At 45.6% G+C, this 15,738-nt stretch overlaps 1 non-coding gene across 1 annotated transcript; it reads right to left on the bottom strand.

Moving 5' to 3' along the window:
- Positions 1-8,928: 8,928 nt before the first annotated feature.
- TRNAV-UAC (transfer RNA valine (anticodon UAC)) lies at positions 8,929-9,001 on the bottom strand. The gene has a single exon. It is a non-coding gene; the product is annotated as a tRNA-Val (tRNA).
- Positions 9,002-15,738: the final 6,737 nt, after the last annotated feature.

The following is a 15,738-nucleotide window of genomic DNA, read 5'->3' as shown; positions in this document are numbered from 1 at the left end:
TCAGAGGGAGAAGGTCAAATACCATATGATCTCACTCATTAAGTAGTAGATAATAACAACAACAAACAAACACATAGAGACAGAGATTGGATTGGTGGTTACCAGAGGGGAAGAGGGGAGTGAGGAGGGCAAAGGGATGATTAGGTACATGTGTGTGATGACGGATTGTAATTAGTATTCGGGTGGTGAACATGATGTAATCCATGCAGAAATAGAAGTATAATGATGTACACCTGAAATTTACAGAATGTTATAAACCAATGTGACCACACACAAAAAAATTATTGAAAAAAATAAGCACAGGTAACAAGCTGGGCTTGTGACTGGCATCTCAAGTGGAGGGCGGTCTTGTGGGACTGAGCCCTTTTCCTGTGGAATCTGATTCTATCTCTGGGTAGATAGTGTCAGAATTGAGTTGAATTCTCACATACCCTGCTAGCATCAGAGATCTGCTTGTTGGTGTGGGGAAGCCTCCACACACACACATCAGAATTGGGTCTGAGAATCCTTTGCAAATGGATACATGTAGGGGCCGGCCCTGTGGCTTAGTAGTTAAGTGCACGTGCTCTACTACTGGTGGCCTGGGTTCGGATCCCGGGCGTGCACCGACACACCACTTCTCCGGCCATGCTGAGGCGGGGTCCCACATATAGCAACTAGAAAGATGTGCAACTATGACATACAACTATATACTGGGGATTTGGGGAAAAAAAGGAGGAGGATTGGCAATAGATGTTAGCTCAGAGCCGGTCTTCCTCAGCAAAAAGAGGAGGATTGGCATGGATGTTAGCTCAGAGCTGATCTTCCTCACAAAAAAAAAAAAAAAGGATACATGTGGTAAATTCACACGGTAGAACACTATACTGCAATGAAAATGGATGATCTACAACTCCACACCTCAATACGGTTGCATGTCACAAGACTGAGTGAAAAGTCAGATGCTAAAGTGGACACACCATATGAATCCATTTAAAATGTACAAAAACAGGCAAAAGTAATCTATGCCGTTAGACATTAGGGTCCTGGTCACACTAGGGGCAGGGAGTGGCAGAGAGGAAACCCAGGGAGGGTGTCTGGGGGCCTGATAACGTTCTGTTACTTGATCTGAGTGTTGGTTATGTGGGTGTGATCAGTAGTGAAAATTCACTGGGCTGTACACCTACCTGCACTTTTCTGTGTATATATTATACTTAAATGTATGTATGTTATACTGCAATATAAAGTTTTTTAAAAAACCGAACTCATTACATCCTTCCTCAGATTGTTCTTCTCCTTTGTCTATTTCTCATCCTGCTGAATGACTCCGCCACCCACCTACCACCCCATCCAGAGACCTGGGACTCGTCTTTGTCGCCTCTTTTTCCTAAACCCCCACATCCAGTGTCTCCCAGGGGCCTTTTTCCTCTCCACCTCCACTACCACTTCCTGTTTTAGGCCTTACTGGATACTCTCCCCGCTAAAGAGAGACCTCGCCTCATCCATCCTCCGTGCTGCCAAGAGAATGGAATGCAAACCTGATCCAGCCACTTGCTTGCTCCAAACCCTTTGGTGGGTCCCCGTTGCCACGACCCAAGTCCCACCTCTGACATTTATTAGTTGTATGACCACATCTTTCCACTTCCTCATCTCTGAAATGGGTATAATAATAATGTGTCTTTCAAGGGGTTGCCGTGATCTATCTCCCGCCTACCTCTCCAGATTGATCTTTTGCACTCTCTACTACTTGCAACTCATCGAACGTGCCAGGCGGTTTCATGCCTCCGTGGCCTTGTCCGGATGATTTCTTGGCCTCAAATGCCCTCCCCTCCCTACTCTCCTGCGCTTATCCCCTTCCCGATGAAGAGGACCTTGTCCCCTGTGTAGAACTCACCACTTGCTCTGGCCTTTGTCTCCCACCTCTTTCTTTCTTTTTTTTTTTTTTAATTTTTTGTTTATTACAGTAACATTGGTTTATAACATTGTATAAATTTCAGGTGTACATCATTATACTTCTATTTCTGCATAGATTACATCATGTTCACCACCCAAATACTAATTACAACCCATCACCACACACATGTGCAGAATTATCCCTTTCGCCCTCCTCCCTTCCCCCTTCCCCTCTGGGAACCACCAATCCAATCTCTGTCTCTATGTGTTTGTTTATTGTTGTTATTATCTACTACTTAATGAAGGAAATCATATGGTATTTGACCTTCTCCCTCTGACTTATTTCACTTTGCATTATACCCTCAATGTCCATCCATGTTGTCACAAATGGCTGGATTTCATCGTTTCTTATGGCTGAGTAGTATTCCATTGTGTATATATACCAGGAAACAACATGTGTTGGAGAGGATGTGGAGAGAAGGGAACTCGCATACACTGCTGGTGGGAGTGCAAACTGGTGCAGCCACTATGGAAAACAGTATGGAGATTCCTCAAAAAATCAAGGATAGAACTACCATATGATCCAGCTATTCCCCTGCTGGGTACTTATCCAAAGAACTTGAAAACACCAATGTGTAAAGATGCATGCACCCCTGTGTTCATTGCAGCGTTATTCACACCTCTTTCTTGTCCACAGGTTTATCTAAGCACCTGTACGAGTATAGAAATTGATGTAAAAGACAGCTGGTAATGACTGGTCCCAAAGCATTCGTTCATTAATATTCATTGAGTATCTACTATATTCCAGGCCCAGCTTTAGGTGCTGGGGATATAGCAGCAAACAAACCTGGAAAAACACCTGCCTTCACAGAGCTTATAGTCCAGTGTGGGGGAAGATAATGAATGAATGAATGAATGAATAAAATATATAGTATGTAAAATAACGATGACAGCTATGGAGGAAAATAAAGCAGAAAAGGGAGGGGACAGAGAGTGGGACTTTTCGGCTTAGGGAAGCCTGCACTGAGAAGGTGATGTTGGAGCAAAGAGCCGAAGGAGGTGAGAGACCTGTGGGCAGAGGGAGGAGCAAGTGCAAAGACCCTGAGGTGGGCGGGTGCTTGGCATGTGCCAGGAAGAGCAAGGAGACCCTGGGGCGAGAGCCAGTGAATAAAGGAGAGTTTTAGGAGATGAAGCGGGTTAGAGGAGGCAGTCTGTGCAGGGCCTTGTGGGCACATAAGGACTGTGGCATTTACCCTGAGTGAGATGTCGGCAGGGTTCAAAGGGAGGAGAGACAAGACTGCCTGCGGTTTACAAGGCTCCCTCGGGCTGCTGGGTATAGACCAGACTGCCCGGGACAAGGCTGGAAGCAGGGAGCCTAGTCAGGCGAGTGCAGTCATCCAAAGGAGAGATGACGGTGGCTTGGCCCAGCGTGGTGGCAGTGGAGGTGATGAGAAGCGGCTGGATTCTGACTGTATTTGGAAGGTCGCGCCAACAGGATTTGCTGACAGATGACACGGGTGTGAAAGAGAGAGAGGTCGGAGGCCTAAGTAACTGGGAGGATAGAGCTACCATTTACTGGGGGAGGACAAGGTTCCAAGGGGAGCAGCGATTTGGGGGCATGGGTGGAGATGTTCTGTTTGAGAGGCCTATGGGGACACTCAAGTGTTGACGTTGAGTGGGCAGCTGGCTGGAAGCTTCTGGAGCTCAGGGGAAATCCCAAATAGGCTGGGTGGTGCCCTGTGCTCCTTGCAGTTAATTCGTACGTGAACTCATAGCCTCAGGCCCGCAGCTGCTCCCCAAGAACTGCAAAGTAGATGAGCAGCTGGCATCTAGTTGACTTGGGAGGCACTCGGTTCCATCCCATCTCAGGAGAAGCTGGGGAGGGCTGAAATGCAGAACGGCCCTGCCAGTTGGGCAAACATCAAGTGTGCCAAGATCCTCTTTTGGGGGGACCAAAGGCAAGGCGAGTGGGTCACTGACAGCGTGGCCTTAATAACCAAATCAGTTTGGCCCAGAGGGGGCACCTGTCACTGAAGAGGGTCTATGCAGCTGCAACTGAGCAAACCCAGAGTTCAAAAGAGGCCCCTCTAATTGCCCTGGCCTTCAGGGCCTTTTGTGTTACTTGGTCCACGGTGGGGCCCTGGAGGGGCTCCGCATTCTGCAGAAACAAAGTGTAAGGCAAAAAGGAAAGGGCGAGGAGGCTCTGCCACTGTCTGCCTGTGGGGAGGAAGAGACTAAGAGGAAGGCCTGGTTTCAGAGCCACTTCCTGTGCTCAGTCACTTGTTGGGCAGATTTCTGGCATTTTTTCCCCCTCCCAGGCTCCCCTCCCCAGAAAGCCATCGTCTGTAGGCAGCCTGGGGTTCTGAGACACCAGATCCTCATGGAAATGAACAGAGAGGGCAGGAACAACAAGCATTTTACAGGAAAAGCTGTCACCGAGGGAGCAGCAACGTGGCTGCTGTAGCCCCCAAATGATTCAATCACCAAAAAGCTGGCGAACAAAAGCATATTTGACTACAACATCTTATAATACCAGGAAATAACGTAGTTGAAATGAGCAAAAGAAAATAGGTCAGCCTTTAAAGGAAAAAGGAAAAGATTTAGATGACGTGGTTGCGTATTTTTTTCCTACTCGGATTGTTTTCAAGATTCCTCTACGGTATGGGTTTCTGCTAGAGCATCTGAGATCTCTGCCACTCCCCAATCTTGGATGTATGCAATATGGGATCATTCTGCCCTTTTGCTCAAAGGGCCATGCCATGGGGAAAGCCTTGTTACCACAGCAAGAAAATTCAAGGCATGCTATTTCTCGAAATGTACCTTGCAAGCCCAAGAGAAAAAGTGCCCATTAGACACACATCGGAAAGATTATTTTAGTCTTTTTGATTGGCTGTCACTAAATACAGCGCTTTCCTTCCCATGGAAACAGACGAAGCCAAGGAGAAAGCATAAGATTATGAATGATTAAAACTGTAACCAGCTTCCAATCTACTTGAGAAACAAGAATAAGACACAGGAGAAAAACGGCAGGCTGCAGTAACGACCCTCTTGAAGAAGAAAGAAGGAAATTGCTTCTGGTGTGAAAGTGTTACTATTTTAGGCGACAGGCAAATTCATGGGTAAATCTGTTCTTTGGACATGCTTCAACACAGATGAACCTCACAAACATATGCTGAATGAAAGACAAAAGACCACATGTAGCATGATTCCATTTAAATGAAACGTCCAGAGTAGGCAAATCTATGGAGACAGAAAGTAGATCAGCGGTTGGGGGGAGGGGGAAAAGGGGAGTGAGTGCTTCACGTGTACAAGTTTCTTTATGGGGTGATGAAAATGTTCTAAAAAATAGATTGTGTGCTCCACAAATCCGTAAATATACTAAAAACCATTGAATTGCACACTTTAAATGGGGGAATTTAATGGTATGTAAATTACATCTCAATAAAACTGCTTTAAAAAAAATCTGCTGTCCCTGATGTTGACACACCTGCATAGAGGACACCCTCACCTGTAAGATGAAGTTTGGTGATTCTTTTCTTGTTTTTATATAATGACCATGACCAAGTACTGAACCAATATAATTTAATAAGGTGGATGTTTTCAAAATCATCATTGGCATTGAATCCAAAAGTACAACATAAGATAAATAGAAGCCTGCCTCAGTTATAAGACATAGGCAGTGTTTTACTATGATGATTTGTGCATTCCCAAATGAACCTTCCTCCAATGTATCAGTGGAGTCAATCCAAAAGCATCTTAAAGTATTAAGAGTTTCTGGGACAAGTTGCTGACTCTTAATTGCAAAGGGAAAAAAAAGAGACAATTGGTCTAAATGACCCCTACTTAGAAATATATTTGGGTTTGCAAAATGACCTTGGGATTATATTTTTACAAATCTTTCCAAATAGTGAGAAATGTGACTAAATAACAACAGTCATGAGATTGGGGAATCATGAAAGCAAGTAATCTACCAATAAAATATAAGGAAAGGGTAGAAAGGAAAGTGATTTAAACCAGGGATTCTGACTCTACTTGTGTGAGTTTCATCGTGTCTGTCCCTCAGGTTACTGGCAGAGCTGAGAGGCCACGCCCTTCCTGCCCTCCTTATCTCCTGTAATACACATAGATAAACAGTGACCACAAAGAAGACATTCAACCAATTTCTGATGTTCAGAATGAAGCTAAAAAGGAATTCTGAGCTGATGGGTCCTTGAGAGTTGAGAGAGGCATGAAAGAATATTACTTCAAAGATTGAAAGAGAACTTGAAAGTTGAATTGGATAATGTTTTAGAGATTTGCCTTTAATTTCTCCTCACTCCTTTAAGCATATCACTCCTGCTAGGATACTTAGAAATTTAAAAATGATTGAGGAGTCTATTGAGTCTTCAGGAGTTCTTGACTCTCAGATGGATTATGCTTTCTATTAGAGTCCAGTGGTACTTGGCCTGTTATGTTAATCCATATTTAAACTAGGGTGACCTCACGTCCCAATTTGCCCGGGACTTCTTGACTCTCAGATGGATTATGCTTTCTATTAGAGTCCAGTGGTACTTGGCCTGTTATGTTAATCCATATTTAAACTAGGGTGACCTCACGTCCCAATTTGCCCGGGACAGTCCTGGTTTACACCTGTTGTCCCAGCAGAATTATTAATAGCATCTTCTTCCATTCTCAATAACGTCCTGGTTTGGAAGATTAAATTCTACAATCACTCTAACTTTGACTCCAAAAAATACTCAAGAATATGCCACACTTTCTTATTAATTGTTACAATTTATAGCTACAATTTCTGAGACCCTTCCTTCTCTCTGTCCCATTTAAAGCATTGTTTGAACTTTAGAAGGCTCCTCACAAAACTAGAAAGCCAGTGGCGAGACAAAGAGGACTGCATCCATATCAAGACAACTGTTGTTCATTAACAATGCATATTACTTAATTAACATGCCTTGCTAATTAATAATATTTTAATTATTCAGGTTGCATTTCTATTAATCAGCTATATTATTAATTCAATTGTATTATTAAGTATTTAATGAACCCTAATGGTTGGATAGCACATACCTTCATAGCCAAAGAGAAGTAAAAACAAGAAGCCTTCTATCTTGCGTGGCATTCTCCCCTTGTCCTTGGCTGCAGCTCTACCTTCTCGAAGTGGAGAGCTTCTCCAGGAGCAGGAGCTTAACTTGAGCACTGGCCTCATTAAGCATCTTATTCCATTTAGTTCTTAGGGCTTTCGCTGAGCCCCACCAAGTTAACCCACATAGTTACCTGCCTCAACAAGGAAGTCTCAGAGAAAAATCTAATGTCAACGGAGGTCAGTTTAGCAAAGGAAGATATTGGTTTTATTTTTAAATGGAAGGGGAGCAGTGGAGGGAAATAGCAACTAGAATCAGAAGGCCCAGGTCTTAATCCTTTCCGTGCCATCATCTTCTAGGGGGTGACCTTGAGCAATTTCCCGCTGAATAAGCACTAACATTCTCAAATTCCATGAAAATGACATGGATTCCCCTCTTAGAAAGCACATTGGCATCAATGTTCATACCTATTCACTCAGGAAAATACTAAATTTGGGCGGGGGGGACAGTTACACACAAAGATGTATATTGCTGCATTATTTATAATAACAAAAAATGGGAAACAATCTACATGGCCAAGGTTAGGATGTTCAGCGCAGCAGGTAGTTAACTGTTAAGAGCAGAGATTCCCAAGACAGACTGGGGGCAAATCCCTGCTCAACCACTTGTTATGAGACCTTGGGCAAGTTACTTAAGGTCTCTGTGCCTCAACTTTCTCATCTGTAAGATGGTGATAATAATGCCTACTTCATAGAGTTAGTCTGAGGCTTAAATGAGAGAGAGATATATATATATACATACGTAAAATACTTAGAACAGTAATTGAAATAATTAGCTATTATTATTATATAGCCATTAATAATAAAGTTGATGAGGGGAAGGGGAGTTGTTTAATGAATATAGAGTTTCAGTTTTGCAAGATGAAAAAGTTCTGGAGATCTTTTTCACAACAATGTGAATATACTTAACATTACTGAACAGTACACTTAACAAGGATTAAGATGGTAAAAAAAAAAAAGAATCAAGTTAATGAAGTGATTGTAGTAACAGGGGCAATCATGTGTTATACTCTTGAATTAGAAAAGGATGCAATTGTACACACTGCATGAGCAAAACTACTTGGAAAAATGCAGAGAAAAATGCTGTTTCGTTTTCCCTTTTTAGTTCTTGGCCACCACTATCCCACCTCAGCCCCCAGAGTCCCAGACACCTTTCCTTCATTCCTCTTGTGGAAGACGAAACAGACCAATATTAAAAAGATAATAATAACCCCCCAAACGAAACTGTAATGAACTAGTAAGGAGAAACAAAAAGGAACTAGGGTAACGTTTAGTCATTCAATCAGCATTTATGGAGTATCTACAAGGCTGACATTTATTCTATATTGTGTGTATGGATTCTTCACTGAACAGACGAAGGTCTATTCAACAAACTCTACTGCTGTATTAAAAAGAAAAGGACTATTTTTTCCCCTGCTCTGCATTTTAGAGTTTAGTGAAAAACCTTTAATAATCATGATGATGATGACGATGATAATAATAAACGTTTAATAATTCAACTGCAGTCAAAGAGCTGCTGTATTGCCATATTTTAGCTGGAGGCTTTGGGGGGGCCGGCCTGTCCTGGTTTGCAGGGAAAGGGCCGCGCCCGGTGGTCTTGCTTCCCACGAGTGCTGGATTTTCCGAGGCCGCTCGGGAGTACCGGAGAAGAGATGGGGGTAGGGCCCGGGCGAGGCGGGGGCGTCCTCGGGACTACGACACGGCCGGGACCCTACCTCTGCTGTTTGTCAGGTAGGGCGATGGCGGCGGGGATGGGAGGAGAAGGTATCTGTCATTACGCTTGTGATAAAAAGATGCCAAAAAATAGAAAAATAAAATAAATAAATTAAAAAATAAAAGGAGAAAGAAAAGCACCTTGTCTTTGCTTTCCATGTTTCTACCCAGGCACTCAAAGTAGTAAAACTGAAAAACTAGCTACCCGGCCATGGTTCCACTGGGGCTCGAACCCAGGACCTTCTGCGTGTAAAGCAGACGTGATAACCACTACACTATGGAACCTTCACGTGGGAGCGTCTCATCGTTGGTTTATTCATAGTCTGACATCATAAACAGCGCCTCCGGGGAAACCGGCTCCCTCCGCCGTGGCCCCGCCCCCGCCGTGGCCCCGCCCCTCCTGCGAGGTACGGCGTTCGCGGCCAGGCCGCGGGCTCCGGCTCCCGTTCCGGTGTCTGGGCTGCTCGCGGTGCTCGTGTGCCGGGTTCGTCGCTCTGCGACCAGGCAGGCCAGAGCCTGGCTTACCCCCCTGGCCGAGAGTTCCGTCGCACTAATGACCCGTCCCCAAACTTTCCCTCAGCCGGGGCGTCGGCGAGGCCGGCCCGGCGGGCGCAAGCGGACCATGCTCGCGGCACGGCCCGTTCTGGCAGCTTCCCTCAGCTCGGGAGGGCCCCGCGCTTTCCCCATTTTCCCCACGGACACACTGAGTCGCTTCGGGCACATTGGAGGCCTTGAGTCCGGAGCAGGGCGGACGGGAGCCCCACTTGGAGCCAAGATTCAGCAGCGCGGGGTTTGGGGGTGCGCTGGGGGTCATTTCTATATTGGCATTCATTTTGCCAGGGTTGGAAAAGGCCGCTCGTCAGTCGGCCTCTTGCCGGAGGATGTAGGCTCTTAATGCGCCCCTGACTTTTTCCACAACATTCTTCCCCTCAGAGAGGGGCGAAAAATGACCGGGCTTTTGTTTGCTCTGATTCGCCTGGGGTTGGGTGGGGTTGGGGGTGCGGTGTAGACAGGCCACCCCTTTATGGCTGGGGGGGATGCAGGACCGGCCACAAGATTCGAGGGGCCAGTGCAAAATGCAAATGCCAGGTTCCTCGTTCATAAGTTATTGCGAATTCCAAAACGGTGACAGCAGAGCATTAACCCCAGCGCGGCCCGTGCGAGGCCCGCGAACCTGCCGCTGTGCTTCCAGGACTGTGGTCCCCACGGGGTGCTGGGACTCGCCGTTACAAAGGGCTCCTGTATGGTCTCGCTTCTTGGTTTTCATTGTCAGTGCTGTTTGCCCTCCCCAGTGCTTCTGGATGGATCTTCGTCACCATCCTAGGATTTCCCGCCATCCTCAAGCTTGAAAACCCACTTAAAACCATTTGGGGGGCATCTTTAAGTGCTGAATTGGACATGGCTGAAGGCTGCAGCCGGCCTTTTCCCTGACGTCTTCCTCTGAGGCTCCCAGAATGGTGGAGAAATGATACTGATTGTACGAAAGCAACCCCTTCAGCCAACTCCTGTCTTCCTGGGAAAGCCCCTGGAAGAAACAGGTGGGTGGAAGGTGCACTAATCGGAGGGGCATGATCTGGATTCTAGTCCTGTCTTGGCTACTCTTGAACTAGTCAGTTCTCCTCCCAAGCCTCAGTGTCCTCCTTTGTGAAATGCATGGGTTGGACTAGACACCCCCACTTTGCCCTCTGGGTCTAAATGTCATCCCTACTTTCCAGGTGGGGAAATGGAGGCTGTTATCTGCCCTGTATGTTTTTCTACAGAAATAGAGGCAGGCCTGCAGCTAGTGCTTGGGTTGTCTAGGACCAGATTTCCTGTGTCCTGGTTAGCGCCCTGTAATATTCATCGTGGGGCCTCTTCCAGAATGCCTTTTTGTTGATACATTTCGAGAGGCCTCTTGAGCACTTGATGTTTAGATTATGAGCCATGAGATGACCATGGGTGGACAGCCACTAGCCAGAGGATGCATTCATGAAAGCTCCGTGTTTCTGCTAGTCAATGAACTCTGACTCCGGGATGCCCAATATTAAGTATATCCCACCTGTTGCCAAACCCCTCTCAGTTCAAAACAAGGCTACCAAGAATTGGGCCTGAAATTACACTCACCAGTTGTATTTTGGTTTGTCTCCAGGGAACGCTTTGCTCTCCCTCCAGCTTTGTCTGCACTTGCTATAAGGGTGGGTTCACCAAGTGCAAGCCTTGGCCAAGTTCCCGCACGTACACTCTCTGTAGAAAAGAAGCTGGTGTACCTCTGATGCACGTGACACAGGTTTCTGCCCTTAGTGAAAAACTCGTGTTCCATTTCTCCATTCTGACAAGGAGGGAGACTCTTGTTCCACTCTCCCGGTGCCCTCAAGGAGTAGTCACAATCTCTATTATTAGTAAAGTGCAATATGGTTTACAAAGCACTTTCACATACATTCCTATGAGATAGCCATGGTAAGTGTTACTATCTCCATTTTTCAGCTGAAGAAGTTGAAGCTGAAAAGCTTGCCTTGTCTGAGACCATTCTACAGGTGAGTGGCAGGGCTGGGCTCAAACTCAGCCTTCTGATACTTAAGTGATTTCGGGAGGCCCATGTCCAGAAAGACTACATGTTGTTGTTCCCATACGAGTGCCATTGGTCTCGTAATATATTGTATGCATGCCAGTGAGGAGGTGGATACCTTTTATTTTTCATCTTCTGTAGTTTTTAAATGAAATCCTCAAAAGCAGGAACCAAGAGCCTGCTGGAAACAACTGTTGATGACTTGTACCTTGAAACCACCAGTGTCCTGGATAGTGCCTCAGCTGGCCACATTTTTGCCTGGCACTTCAGTCTTTTCAGTCAGATTGGTGAGGCCTGTCCCCCTCCCAGGTATACCCATAAGCAGCTGAACAACGATAAGACAAATACATCAACAAACTAGTAAATAAACACAGAAGTCACTTCAAACGTTTTGAGTCCTCTGATTTCTCAGATGTTTAGTGTGGCTTCCCCAGTATTAGGCTTCACTGATGGAGAGTAATGCAACCAAAGAAACCACAGCCCCAAACGCTGAGCTGACTTAGGAAGCTGATTTCATTTCATTTCATTTAGAAATGATTGTACTCTGTCTTTCAGTGAATACTCAAGTATTTACTAAGAAAAGTGAGTCATTATCATAGTATGGCAGAGCTCGCCTTATTTTTCCCCTTTTGTAGCTCTCCAAGTTGAGAACATTTGAAACTAGCCTATTGGAATGGATATTTGTTGCTTTCTGCCCACCTACCTTTTCATAGTCACTTACATCCCTCTGTCTTCTTACCCAGCTCAAGTTCTGTGGTGGTTTTTATCACTCGTTTGCCCCTTTGTTGCTTGTATTTGTTGGCAAAACCACAACCTGTTAAATCCAACTCTCTCCCTACTCCGCCCCTGAATATGGCCCCAAGAAGAACACACATTCAGGCCAACTGGTTTTACGTTAAATTCTTGACTACTTACCTCAAGTGAGCCTTTAATGTAGCCTAGAATCTGTCTGCTTCCCCTGTCCATTCATTCTCTACCTCTCCTAAAGGGCAGTTTCATATCTTCTCTCCCTAAACTTCCTGTACCTCCTTCCCCAACCTCACTTACAGCTGATGGACTTGCTGCCTTATTTCAGTGCAAGAATGGAAGCAATCAGAAGAGAACTTCTACAAGTACCCGCCACATCTGCCCACCTACCTGCATGTGTGCCCTCATAGATCTAGACCAGGGCTCTTCGTCTAGATCAGGGCTTCTCCACCACAGCCCTGTTGACATTTCGGACTGGGTAACTCTTTGTCGTTGGGAACTGTTCTGTGTGTTGTAGAATGTTTCACAGTGACCCTGGCCTCTACTCACTAGATGCCCATAGCACCCCTCCCCCAGTTGTGACAACTCAAAATATCCCCTGGGGGGGCAAAATCTTGGGGGCTATTTGGCAATGTCTGCAGACACTTTTGGTTGTCATGACTGGGAGGGGTTGGTGTGCTACTGGCATCCAGTCGGTAGAGACCAAGGATGCCGTGAAACATCTTGCAATGCACAGAACAGCCTCTCACAACAAAAAATGACCCAGTTTCACATGTCAATAGTGTCACGGTTGAGAAATCCTGTCCTAGATGAGTGGTCTGCATTCCTATCAAAAGCCAGCCTGCTCTCACCTACTCAAGGAAACCACCCCAACAGTTCCACCCTCTTTCAACTACATCATTATTTAACTTCTCCATTGGATCATTTTGATCAGCATGCAAATATTACACATTTCTCTCATCACTGAAAAAATAATCTCTTAATTCCATTTCTGCCTCTAGCTACTTCCATTTCTCTGCTCTCCTTATAGCAAAACTCTTAGAAAGATTTGTCTGTAGGTGCTCTCCCCAATTCCTCTCCTGTTGGAAGCACTTTCCCTCCCCTGCCTTTAGGATACCATCCTCTCCTGATTTTTGTTTCCTACCTCACTGGTTGCTCCTTCTCAGTCACCTTTGCTGGATCCTCATCTCTTTGACCTCTGAACATGGGTGGACCTCAGGTCTTGGTTCTTGGACTTCTCTATTCATTCTCACCACCTTGGCAACCTCATTCAATCTAATACCTTTAAATATCATCTATAACCTAGATGACTTCCAAATTTATATCTCTAATCCAGACTTTTCTCCCAGACTCCAAATCTACCTACTCAGCATCTCCATTTACATGTCTAATAGGCATCTCAAACCTAATATGTCTGTATCTAAGCTTTTGAGCTCTATCCTCTGAATCTGCTCCTCTCTCAGTCTTCCTTGTCTCAGATAAGAGCAACTCCATCTTTCCAGTTATTTAGGCCTAAAACTTAGAATCATACTTGATTCTTCTTTTTCTCACAACTCAATTCTAACCTCACTAGCAAATCCTATTGGCTTCACCTTCAAGATCTACCTGGAATCTGATCACTTTCTACCATCTCACCTGCTACCATACTAATCAAAGCCACGGTCACTTTTTGCTTAGATCATTGCCAAGAACCTCATCTCCTGTCTCCCAGCTTCTGCGTTTTTTTCCCTACAGACTATTCTCCACACAGTAGCCAGAGTTATCCTTTTAAAACCCAAGTTAGATCTTGTCACTCCTCTGCTCAGAGCCCTTCAGTAGCTCCTCACCTTAACTAGAATGAAAGCCACAGCCTTATAGTGGCCTGCAAGGCCCCGCTTGATCTGACCTATCTGTTACCTCTCTGATCATATATCCTATTACTTTGCCTTTTCTTTTACTCTCTTCCGGCCACATTTGCCTGCTTGCTGTTCTTCAAACACACTAGGCCTCTTCTGCCTCAGGGCCTTTGCATCTGCTGTTCTCTCAGCCTTGAATGCTCTTTCCCTGGGTCACCCTTTGCCCTCTCACCTTGCTCAAATATCTTCTCAGTGAGGTCTTTCCTGACTGCCCTATTTAAAATTGCTCTTTTCCTTTCCCCGTCACACTAGAAACTCAGTATCCCCCTTTCCTGCTTTATTTTTCTCTACAGCATTTATCACCATCTGATTTTCTAGATATTTAGTTATTTATTTTGTTGATTGCCAGTCCCCCACCATCCTCAACTAGAATGAAAGTTCCTTGAAGGCATGGATTTGGTTTTGTTCACTGCTGTATTCCACAGAGCCTAAGTAGTGCCTAGCACACAGTAGGTGCTCGATAAATATGTCTTGACTGAATCTGTGCAGGGTTGGGGATGACTCCAGCCAGGTCAGTCCGTCCCCATAAGAGCCAATCCTGGGGCTTTTGCTTGAATTCCCCAGAAGAGACATTTCCTTGTTCACCTTGGACTTGAACGTGAGATAATCCAGAGGCTGGAGGTTCTGCTGCCGTCTTACTATTGCATTGTGTCAGACAGGGCTCTTAGTTGCATACAGCAGAGCCCTCTTGTCCAAAATAGTCACTGCTCTTCCCCATGGAGGATTTTTACACCATGGCCCCACTGATAGGCTTGACCGAGTGTCTTGCTTTGGCCGTTTGAATGTAGGCAGAGGTGATGTGTATCGCTTCCAAGCAAAAGCGTGAAGAGCCAGCTTGTGGTTCGCTACCTCAGTGTCTCCTCTTTGCTGTGAGAACAGCAGTGCCCCAGAGAGAGGTTAGCCTGAGTCTTAGAGGGAAGACCTCATGTTATGGAACTGCAGCCAACCTGCGCTGGCCGTGGAACAGGAGTGAAAAATAAACCTTGATTAACGTAATCAATTGATTATCGTAAGCCATTAAGATTTTGGGTTGTTTGTTACCAAAGCGTAATGTCACCTAAGCTGATTCAACATTCCTGCTAGTTTAAGAAGACAGTGAGTTCATTAAAGGGTATTTGGTGGCTCGCAGGATCTCCGAGAAGGCCTTGGAGACTCCAAAGCCAGAAATAATGTCTAAATCTCAGTGCGGGGCAGCAAAGATGCCCAGTGCTACACCCTCTGAGTACAGGTTAGCAACTCAACCAGTGAGGGAGCCTCTCTGCAGAATCTCTCAGAATCTCTATCACTGCTGCCTCTGAAAATTGGACCCCTCGGCCATTAATCTTCTCAGAAGATGGCTTTCGTAACCCCTCGACTCCTCGTGTTGCCCTTTTCTCAGTTGAGGCCTCTGGCAGAGCCTGGGTTACATACCTGTGGTCTTGCCATGAGAAAGGCTGGAAAAAGCAAATTTCTTATTCTCTTTCGGGGAAGTAGGAGTCAAATGTGGGGAACTACCAAAACACAGGGAGGATGTTGAGAAGTTAGCGGGTGACCACAAAGCATGAAAGAGATCCGCTGCCTGCCCGAAGCCTGAAAATGGAGCCAACAGCAACGGATTGGAGCTGAGAAATAGAGCAACCAGGTGCCATCATTTAAGGCCTCGACCAAGTCATGCTTTAAGTATAGCCGTTGACTCTCCAGTTATTTGAAGGATACATTCCCAGTTGTGCTCAGGCCAGCTGGGATTGGGTTCACTGACACGTGGAACAGAAGGCCTCCTAATGATTCATGTCTAAAACGGCTGGGCAGCAGCACAGTGGCTGGCAGTGGTGCCCTGCTCGGACGCTGGGAAGTTT

Source organism: Ceratotherium simum, chromosome X (assembly GCF_057802395.1).
Source record: "Ceratotherium simum simum isolate JZ-2026a chromosome X, ASM5780239v1, whole genome shotgun sequence".
Classification (NCBI taxonomy): Eukaryota; Metazoa; Chordata; class Mammalia; order Perissodactyla; family Rhinocerotidae; genus Ceratotherium; species Ceratotherium simum.
This window is presented reverse-complemented; position numbering and strand designations above follow the sequence as displayed.